At 37.6% G+C, this 10,962-nt stretch overlaps 1 pseudogene; it reads right to left on the reverse strand.

Annotated features, from left to right (window-relative positions):
• Positions 1-10,195: 10,195 nt before the first annotated feature.
• On the reverse strand, positions 10,196-10,671 carry LOC120578332 (histone H2A.6-like; annotated as a pseudogene).
• Positions 10,672-10,962: the final 291 nt, after the last annotated feature.

Raw genomic sequence — 10,962 nt, forward strand, 5'->3', positions numbered from 1 at the left:
TCGATCACCTGCAAGTTACTCATACGAAGAGCAACATTTCCAAGTAGAAGGGGTGAGATTTCACAAAACAATAATATTAATCAATATAATTCAACAATCGTAATTACAAACATAAATCTTCAACATAAACATCTTAAACATCTTAGCATCATAGATAATAATATATCAAGTAATCACTTCATTTAAGCATCGTAATTCACATAACATCTTAACATCTTTCATTAATTGACTCGACTATGCGACAATGCAACTTAGACCTCTTATATGCATGTGGTACCAATACAGGGCATGAGCCCCCATCGTTATTGAGTATTAATATACTTCCAGGGCATAAGCCCCCTTCGCTAATTTGAGCTAATGCTCCATCGTGTTGAGTACTAAGCTCCAGGGCATGAGCCCCCAACATATGTATGCTAATGCATGGACTCGATCTCTTAAAACATCTTAATCATCATCCCTTATGTATCAAATAATTTGGAGGTTCAAACATCATCTTAATCATCTTATATTGACTCATACAACTTGGTTAAATAACAATAGCAGCATAGGCAGATCACAACAACATTATGACATCATATAAAGATATCAAATAAAAGCAAGCATCATCTCAATCATTCATTCATTAACATTTCAAGTAATGCAATTAAACATCATCTTACATCATATTCAACATTAACATTTCATAACAGCTTCACAGATTGCAGTTAACTTCTTGTATAGGTTTCATTACTACCCAGGAGTCCATCTCTAATCAAATTATGCGACACAGATCGCAATATGCCACTTGCACTCAGTTCTAGAAGTGCTCGCGAGGCGAGAGCATCTGCTCGCCATGGCGAGTACAAGCCAGATTCCCATCTAAAGTTGTTCTAAGCTAAACCAGGTTCAATCTCGTCTAAGTTATCATCTTATCTTTAATAAACATCTTTAGGCACTCAAAAACATCTAAGGTTCAACTCAAAAGTAAAAAAAATAGAATTCAACATGCTCTCTGGTCATGCTCGCTATGGCGAGTAAGGTTGTTCGTTGTGGCGAGCTGCGACATGCAACTCGCGAGGCGAGGGAAATTGGCTCGCGTGGCGAGCGATGAACTTCATCCCTCGCGGGGCGAGGATCTTCGTTCGCGAGGGCGAGCGATGATTCTAGGCTCGGGCATAATGTAGTTTTTCACGAAAATTTAACAACTCACATGGTTTTAAGCCTAATTTCAATTCCAGAATTCATCCTATTCATAATCTAAGGTCAAAGGACAGTTTCTACATCAATCTAACCAATTTTCACCGTATAATCATCAATTCTAAGGATTTGACCTAACTCTCGACTTTTCCAATTCAATCCTATTTCTTGCTAAATACAACCAGATGGATTACATGATTAATAAAATTGCAGAGTTAGTCTCACCCTTACCTGAATTTAAAGAAATCGCAGCCTCTCCCTAGTCTTCTCCCTTCTTTGACTTTTTCCTCCTTTTTCCAAAGTTTGATCGTACGTACAAATTAAAGTGTTTCTAAAAACCTAGGTCTTTCCTTTTTATATCTCCTCCTAATATCTTATCTTATCTCTCTTTCTCCCCCAAAACTCTCTAAAATCTCAAAACAGCCCCTAACTAAATATTTTATTTTATTTTCAAATCTTATTTTATTAAACAACAAAATAAGTCTCATCTCCTCATAAAAATCGTCACATCACATAAATCATCTAAAATCATCATAAATCACACATATATTATATAAATATAATATAACTCGTCTAGACTCAATTAAATAATCGATTAATTAAAAGTGGGCGTTACAACTCTCCCCAACTTATAAGATTTTCGTCCTCGAAAATTTACCTCAAGCAAACAACTCTAGATAAGACTCCAGCATCTTACTCTCTAGCTCCCACGTCAAGCTTTCACCAGTCGCTCCGTCCCAAACGACTCTCACAAGAGGTATCTCCTTGCCTCTCAACGTCTTCACTTTCCGATCATCAATCCTCACCGGTAAAGTCTCTACCGTAAGGTTGTCTCTTACTAGCACATCATCACTCTGGATCACATGAGATGGATCCGGAACATACTTCTGAAGTTGCGACACATGAAAGACATCATGCAAATTCGAAAGATGCGATGGTAATCCAACTCGATACGCCACCGTTCCAACTCTTTCCGATATCTGATACGGACCAATAAATCTCGGAGTCAACTTCTTTGACTTCAAAGCACGTCCAACACCAGTCACAGGAGTGACTCTCAAAAACAAGTGGTCTCCTTCTTGAAACTCAAGGTCTTTTCTACGCTTATCATGATAACTCTTTTGTCGACTCTGCGACGCTTTCATCTTCTCTTGAATCATCTTAACCTTCTCGGTAGTTTGCTGAACAATCTCTGGTCCTAAGACTACTCTTTCACCCGATTCAAACCAACACAACGGAGTTCTGCATCTCCGACCATATAAAGCCTCAAAAGGTGACATTCCAATACTAGAATGATAACTGTTATTGTACGTGAACTCTATCAATGGAAGATGACTATCCCTAGTTCCTCCTTGCTCAAGTACACAAACTCTCAACAAATCCTCTAGCGACTGAATCATCCTCTCCGACTGACCATCTGTCTACGGATGATACGCCGAACTCAATCTCAACTTAGAACCCAAAGCCTCTTGCAAACTCTTCCAAAATCTAGAAGTAAATCTTGGATCTCTATCTGATACAATGCTCGAAGGAACACCATGCAACTTCACAATCTCCTTAATATAAATCTCTGCCAACTGGGCAACAGGAAAACTGATATTAATCGGCAGAAAATGAGCCGACTTCGTCAATCTATCAACAATCACCCAAATTGCGTCATTCCCTCTAGGAGTATTCGGCAAACTCGTCACAAAATCCATGGATATACTATCTCATTTCCACTCTGGCACATCTAAGGATACCATCATACCAGCAGGTTTCTGATGTTCAATCTTCGACTTCTGACAAACCAAACAGGAATACACAAACTGTGTCACATTGCGTTTCAATCTAGACCACCAGAATATTTTCTTCAGATCATGATACATCTTCGTAGCTGCCGGGTGAATACTTAGGCTACTTCTATGACTCTCTTCAAGAATCATTTTCTTCATCTCTTCATCGTCAGGAATACAAATTCGACCTCGGAATCTCAACACACCATGGTCATCGACCTTAAAGTCACCATCTTCAGTCTGATTACTAGCAACCGACAAGTCTACAAACTTAACATCAACTTTCTGTGCTTCTTTGATACTCTTCAGAAATTCACTATCAATCTTCAGCATTCCCAGTTTCACATTCTGAGGTAACCACTCACAAACTAAGCTCATATCTCTAAACTGTTCAAGCAACTCGAACTCTCTAACCATCATAGCGGACATATGCAATGTCTTCCTACTCAAGGCATCTACAACAACATTAGCTTTACCTGGATGATAATTCAAACCAAAGTCATAATCTTTCAGCAATTCTAGCCATCTACGCTGCCTCATATTCAATTCTTTCTGATCGAAAAAATATTTCAAGCTCTTGTGGTCACTAAACACCTCAAACCTCGAACCATACAGGTAATGTCTCCATATCTTCAATACAAAGACCACAACCGCCAACTCTAAATCATGCGTCGGATAATTCTTCTCATGAATTCTCAATTGCCTTGAAGCATAAGCTACCACTTTACCATCTTACATAAGTACACCTTCTAAACCCAACTTGGACGCATCACAATATACCACAAAAGGTTCATCGAACTTCGGCAAAATCAAAACCAGAGTTGTCGTCAGCCGCTTCTTCAATTCACTGAAACTGTTCTCGCATTGAACATCCCACACAAAGGCTTTACCTTTACAAGTTAATTGCATTAGCGGAAGTACTAACTTGGAAAATCCTTCTATAAATCTTCTGTAGTAACCAGCTAAACCCAATAAGCTTCTAATCTCTATAACTGACTTAGGAGTCTCCCATTGCGATACCACATCAACTTTAGAGGGATCTACAGCAATACCATCACCAGAAATAACATGGCCAAGAAAACTTACTTCTTTCATCCAGAACTCACACTTAGATAATTTAGCATAAAGTTTCTTCTCTCTTAACACTTGCAAGACAATCTTCAGATGCTCAGCATGTTCTTCTTCAGTCTTAGAGTAAATTAAAATATCATCAATGAAAACAACCACAAATCGATCCAAAAATGCATGAAAGATGTGATTCATGTACTCCATAAATACTCCAGGTGCATTCGTAACACCGAAAGGCATATCTTTGTACTCATAGTGACCATACCGCGTTCTGAAAGCTGTCTTCTGCATATCTTCATCTTTTACTTTAATCTGGTGATAACCTGATCTCAAATCTATCTTGCTGAAAACTTTTCAACCCACTAACTGATCCATCAAATCATTAATTCTCGGAAGTGGATACCTATTCTTTATTGTCACCTTGTTCAATTGTCGATAGTCAATACACAATCTCATGCTACCATCTTTCTTCTTCACTAGCAAAACCGGCGCTCCCCAAGGTGAAACAGTTGGTCTAACAAACTTTTTCTTAAGAAAATCTTCTAATTGTTTCTTCAACTCAGCTAACTCGGAAGCTGACATACGATAAGGTGCCATCGACGCCGGCTTCGTTCCAGGAACAAGATCAATAGAAAACTCAACTTCTCTCTCTGGAGGCACATCAGGAATTTCATCTGGAAAAACTTCAGGAAAATCGCATACCACTTGTAGCTTATCAATCACTGCTTGATTCTCAATAGATAAAGAAGCCATCAAAGAAAACATCAATATACCATCGCGTTCCTGTTGCTTCAGCTGCTTGGTAGACAAGAACTCTGCACCACTTTCCTCTTCGACGGAGGAGAAATACACTGACTTGCTAAAACAATTAATGTGAACATGGTTGTATTCCAACCAGTTCATACGCAGAATCACATCCATACCGCTCAAAGGTAGACAAACTAAATCCATCTCGAAATCACGACCAAACATAGACAAAGGAAATTTCAAACATACGAGATAAGTAGTCACCGAACCCTTAGCTGGAGTTTCGACAACCATCTCTCCATTCAAATCAGACATAACAAGACCCAAAGTAGAAGCACAATCGAAAGCAATAAAATAATGCGTAGCACCGATATCAATAATAGCAACTAAGGGAGTATTATTAATATAACATGTACCTCTGATCAAGCGATCCTCATTCTCGGTCTGAGTACCAGTCAAAGCAAAAAGTCTACCAGTAGTCGGCGCCTTCTTAGGCTGCTTGCACTAAGAACCAATGTGACCCTCTTCATTGCAATTGAAGCACACAATATCATTATGGTTGCAATCAGCTAGTGCATGACCCTTCTTACCACATCGGAAACATCTCTTTATCTCTCGAGGACAAGCATTGATCTTGTGGCCTTTCTCACCACAATTAAAACAGACAATCTCAGCAGGAGCATCCTTCTTCCTTGGCCGTCTATCATCGACCATCCTCTGTTTGCCCTTATCAGCAGGGGCACTATAGGGCTTACGACGACTCTGCTGGCCCTTAGTCTTCCGCTCATTCACAATCTTGTAATGAGCCTTGGTATCCTCCTCATAAATCCTGCAACTGTTCACCAACTTGGAGAAAACTCGGATCTGTTGGTATCCAATTGCTCTCTTGATCTCAGCCCGCAATCCATTCTCGAACTTGATACACTTCGAAAACTCAGCAGTCTCTGCAGCGTAATGCAGATAAAACTTTGCCAACTCCACAAACTTGGCAGCATACTCAGTCAATGACATGTTTCCTTGCTTCAGCTCAAGGAACTCAATCTCTTTCTTCCCGCGAACATCTTCCGGAAAGTATCTTCTTAGGAACTCCCTCCTAAACACAGCCCAAGTCACAGCAGCACCATCTTGCTCTAGGGTAGGTAGAAGACTAACCCACCAATCATCAGCTTCCTCAGCCAGCTGATGTATACCAAATCGCACCTTCTGAACTTCAGTGCATTGCATAACACGGAAAACTCTCTCGATCTCCTTAAGCCATGCCTGGGCTCTTATCGGGGTCATATCTTCCCTTGAAAGTAGGAGGATGATTCCTCATAAAGGTCTCAAGCATCCTCGTCTCCGCATTCGCACCAGCATTTGCATTAGGCTGTTGCCCCACAGCTTGAGCTACAGCTTGTAGTGCAGCAGCTAACGCAGCATCGTTTCTTCCAGCCATTTCTAAGATTCTACACAACAGGTAACAACAACATAAGATAGTAATACAAATATTACTAAGACTCGACACGACTCTTCTAATTGGCCGGACGGACCGACCTGCTCTGATACCAATTGTAACACCCCGTTTTCCCAACATAAAAATTTCTTAACAATTATCAAAGTAAACATCATAAACGGGATATCACATTTAAACATAATAGTAAATCGTCAAATAACAATTTAACTTCCAAAAAAATAGCAGCGGAATTATGTCATCAAGCATAAATAAGTTTGGCATGCAGGCCTCATCATAATATCTCAGTTAAACAACTTAAGGCATAAATGTCATAGTCAAATACGTAAAGCAAAGGAAGCATGCAATCAAAAACCCCATCCTGTTACGCATCAGAGCACCTAAAAGACTCAGTGAGGGATAACCACTCACGATAGGAAAGCAACGACAACTACTCTCGATCACCAGCAAGTTACTCATACGAAGAGCAAAATTTCCAAGCAGAAGGGGTGAGATTTCACAAAACAATAATATTAATCAATATAATTCAACAATCGTAATTAACAACATAAATCTTCAACATAAACATCTTAAACATCTTAGCATCATATAATATATCAAGTAATCACTTCATTTAAGCATCGTAATTCACATAACATCTTAACATCTTTCATTAATTGACTCGACTATGCGACAATGCAACTTAGACCTCTTATATGCATGTGGTACCAATACAGGGCATGAGCCCCCATCGTTATTGAGTATTAATATACTTCCAGGGTATAAGCCCCCTTCGCTAATTTGAGCTAATGCTGCATCGTGTTGAGTACTAAGCTCCAGGGCATGAGCCCCCAACATATGTATGCTAATGCATGGACTCGATCTCTTAAAACATCTTAATCATCATCTCTTATGTATCCAATAATTTGGAGGCTCAACATCATCTTAATCATCTTATATTGACTCATACAACTTGGTTAAATAACAATAGCAGCATAGGCAGATCACAACAACATTATGACATCATATAAAGATATCAAATAAAAGCAAGCATCATCTCAATCATTCATTCATTAACATTTCAAGTAATGCAATTAAACATCATCTTACATCATATTCAACATTAACATTTCATAACAGCTTCACAGATTGCAGTTAACTTCTTGTATAGGTTTCATTACTACCCAGGTGTCCATCTCTTATCAAATTATGCGACACAGATTGCAGTATCCTCACTGGCACTCAGTTCTGGAAGTGCTCGCGAGGCGAGAGCATCTGCTCGCCATGGAAAGTACAAGCCAGACTCCCAACTAAAGTTGTTCTAAGCTAAACCAGGTTCAATCTCGTCTAAGTTATCATCTAATCTTTAATAAACATCTTTAGGCACTCAAAAACATCTAAGGTTTAACTCAAAAGTAAAAAAAAAAACAGAATTCAACATGCTCTCTGGTCATGCTCGCTATGGCGAGTAAGGTTGTTCGTTGTGGCGAGCTGCGACATGCAGCTCGCGAGGCGAGGGAAATTGGCTCGCGTGGCGAGCGATGAACTTTATCCCTCGCGAGGCAAGGATCGTCGTTCGCGAGGGCGAGCGATGATTCTAGGTTCGGGCAGAATGCAGTTTTTCACAAAAATTCAACAACTCAGATGGTTTTAAGCCTAATTCCAATTCCAGAATTCATCCTATTCATAATCTAAGGTCAAAGGACAGTTTCTACATCAATCTAACCAATTTTCACCGTTTAATCATGAATTCTAAGGATTTGACCTAACTCTCGACTTCTCCAATTCAATCCTATTTCTTGCTAAATACAACCAGATGGATTACATGATTAATAAAATTGCAGAGTTAGTCTCACCCTTACCTTAATTTGAAGAAATCGCAGCCTCTCCCTAGTCTTCTCCCTTCTTTGGCTTTTTCCTCCTTTTTCCAAAGTTTGATCGTACGTACAAAGTGTTTCTAAAAACCTAGGTCTTTCCTTTTTATATCTCCTCCTAATATCTTATCTTATCTCTCTTTCTCCCCCAAAACTCTCTAAAATCTCAAAACAGCCCCTAACTAAATATTTTATTGTATTTTCAAATCTTATTTTATTAAACAACAAAATAAGTCTCATCTCCTCATAAAAATCGTCACATCACATAAATCATCTAAAATCATCATAAATCATCTAAATCATCATAAATCACACATATATTATATAAATATAATATAACTCGTCTAGACTCAATTAAATAATCGATTAATTAAAAGTGGGCGTTACACCATTCTCTATGTATTCACTCCTTTATATAGAGGTGTGAAAGAGACGTTGTTGAATTTCCAGCACATCAAAAAGAGTCGTTTGAAGCTTGATCAAATCACCAATGATCTTTTTCCTGATTTGGTTATTGTCCTATGAAGGATCAATTTCAAATCCATTCCAAATCTGAAGGAACACCGTTGCAGGCATAGCTGTTATTCTTGTCTAGATGCAGACATAAACAGAGTAGTGAAGGTAGTGGTTGTACACTTCTTACAATTGTTCTTTTTCAACGCTCTTCAAAGAACCACCATCATATGCCTTCAAATTCTTTTGAATTAGCCGTTGCTTCACTCTTCTGGTCTTCTGCAATGCTAGGTGTGATTAAATCTTTTGAACAGCCTTTGAAGCTTCAATTCTCTCATCTTCTGATGATCTTCAGATGGAAAACTGCTTCTGGTGATGTTGCTTCTAATGAGGTGCTTCTGATGATCTTACTTCTGATGACATCACCACTTCAGGAGCCCTTGAGTTCAGAACCACTTTTCTTCAGATGGTTCAAACTTCCTTTTTGTTGATTCCATTGCTCTCATTTGTTCTTCCAGAACCTAAGCTTTAAAGAGACACTTAATTTTTGTCTATGGTCTTGCACAATGAACAAATATTAGCATATCCAATTGACAATTTTTTAATACCTTGCTATCATCAAAACTCTAAAGGCTAATGTTAAACACATTTTGTTCCAACAATCTCCCCCTTTTTGATGATAACAAACACTAGTATTTAAAATGTTCAATTGTTGTTAATCTAATTAACAAATTGACTATAAGAGTATGAGTTTTGTAAGCTCCCTTGAGTCGAATAGTACTTTAAGGTAAAGTTTGTAAGCTCCCCCTTGAGTTCTATTCAAGTTAATTAAATTCATCATTTAAAACGTAATAACACTCAAAATAATCTCACATTATATAGACTAAGAGATGAGAAGAATGTCCTATTAATTTAACTTGATTAAAATTAAATTAACACTACAAGAAATAAACATTTTAGCTTCCAATTTAGCGTCGGCCACCGACACCGACACTAATAGCGTCCACATAGAGTCGGCTACACAGAAGCTATATCGATTTAATGCATTGATACTTTGAATTTTAACATTTGTCAAGGTTGTAGTAGAAGTTTAAAATGGATACATACAACCTCATGCAACATTCATTATTTTGATTAAGAATAGAAATAGATGGTTTTTGTGCGATCATGGTAATTAAGTTTAACTCTTGATTATCTTATTACGATATGATATTTGACTCCTGTGTGGGATGTGTTGCAACAATTTTAGATCCTTTTGTTGAGGCAAATGCTGAGGACGCCGGTGTTGGGTCATCAAAGGAGTATGTCCATATTCGTATACAGCCGCGAAATGGTAGAAAAAGCTTGACAACTATCCAGGGATTGAATAAAGAACTCAATCAAATAAACCCTTAAAATCATCATTTCAACTTCAACAAAAACACAATCAAATAAACCCTTAAATCTAGAATTAACATCATTATACTAACTAGAATGAACATCCTGAATTCTAAATTATATCTTCCAAATGAACAAGCTTAGATAAATATTTCATCATGGTCATCAACTAAATCCCTGACTAGAACTACCAAGATCATTACCTATTTTAACCAAACTCAAATACAATAAACAAACTAAATTATCACCGATTCTTCAAAACTCATGTTTTTCTTCAAATATCAATAATCATTCATTCATTTTCTACAGCAACCAACAGATTTCTTTGGAAGAAACAAGTTTTGAATATTAGGCATAAGTCAATAAAACTGCCATTAGCAATGGTAACATCAAGAATCTTTCTCATTTATTCATCGTTCCTCACATCCAATTGAATATGCCATGGCACAATTCGTGTCTTCTCCCTTGCAGAATTTCCAGCCTATTCTAAAACCATAATCAATCCAAATCGTATTAAATTCAAGATGATTGTTCTTAATTAATAAAAAATTATGAATAAAAACTAAAATTGAAAAAAACCTAATTGTGTTATGAAACGCTAGATCTGGTGATATGTACGTGAAATTGAAGATGAAGGAGGGGGTGAAGGGAAATTACTTGGGCGGTGAGATATTCAATACGAATCAACAGAGAATTGAAGACCATCCTTGCTGCTTCTTGAGGTTTCCTTCATGGAAGCACCAAAACTTAGGGTTTTGTCTCTACCAACCATTAATGATGAAATTGAAAACGAAAATAGAGATTTGAAGAACAGTGAAGTTTTTGAATCGGTGAGGATGAGAGAAGAATGAACGATTATTCGGAAGAGTGAAGGTGAAAAAATGGGTGTTACTTTTGAATTGAGTTTGTGGTTGAAGATGAAACCTGATTTATGGTTAAAGGTGATGAATTTGATAAATGAATTTGTTGAAGTTAAAATGATGAATTTTTGAAATAAAAAAAAAAAGTTTTTTTCATGAAGATGATGAATGTTGTATGAAGATGAAGAAGAATAAAATAAATT

The sequence above is a fragment of the Medicago truncatula genome, chromosome 2 (assembly GCF_003473485.1).
Source record: "Medicago truncatula cultivar Jemalong A17 chromosome 2, MtrunA17r5.0-ANR, whole genome shotgun sequence".
NCBI classification, from domain to species: Eukaryota; Viridiplantae; Streptophyta; class Magnoliopsida; order Fabales; family Fabaceae; genus Medicago; species Medicago truncatula.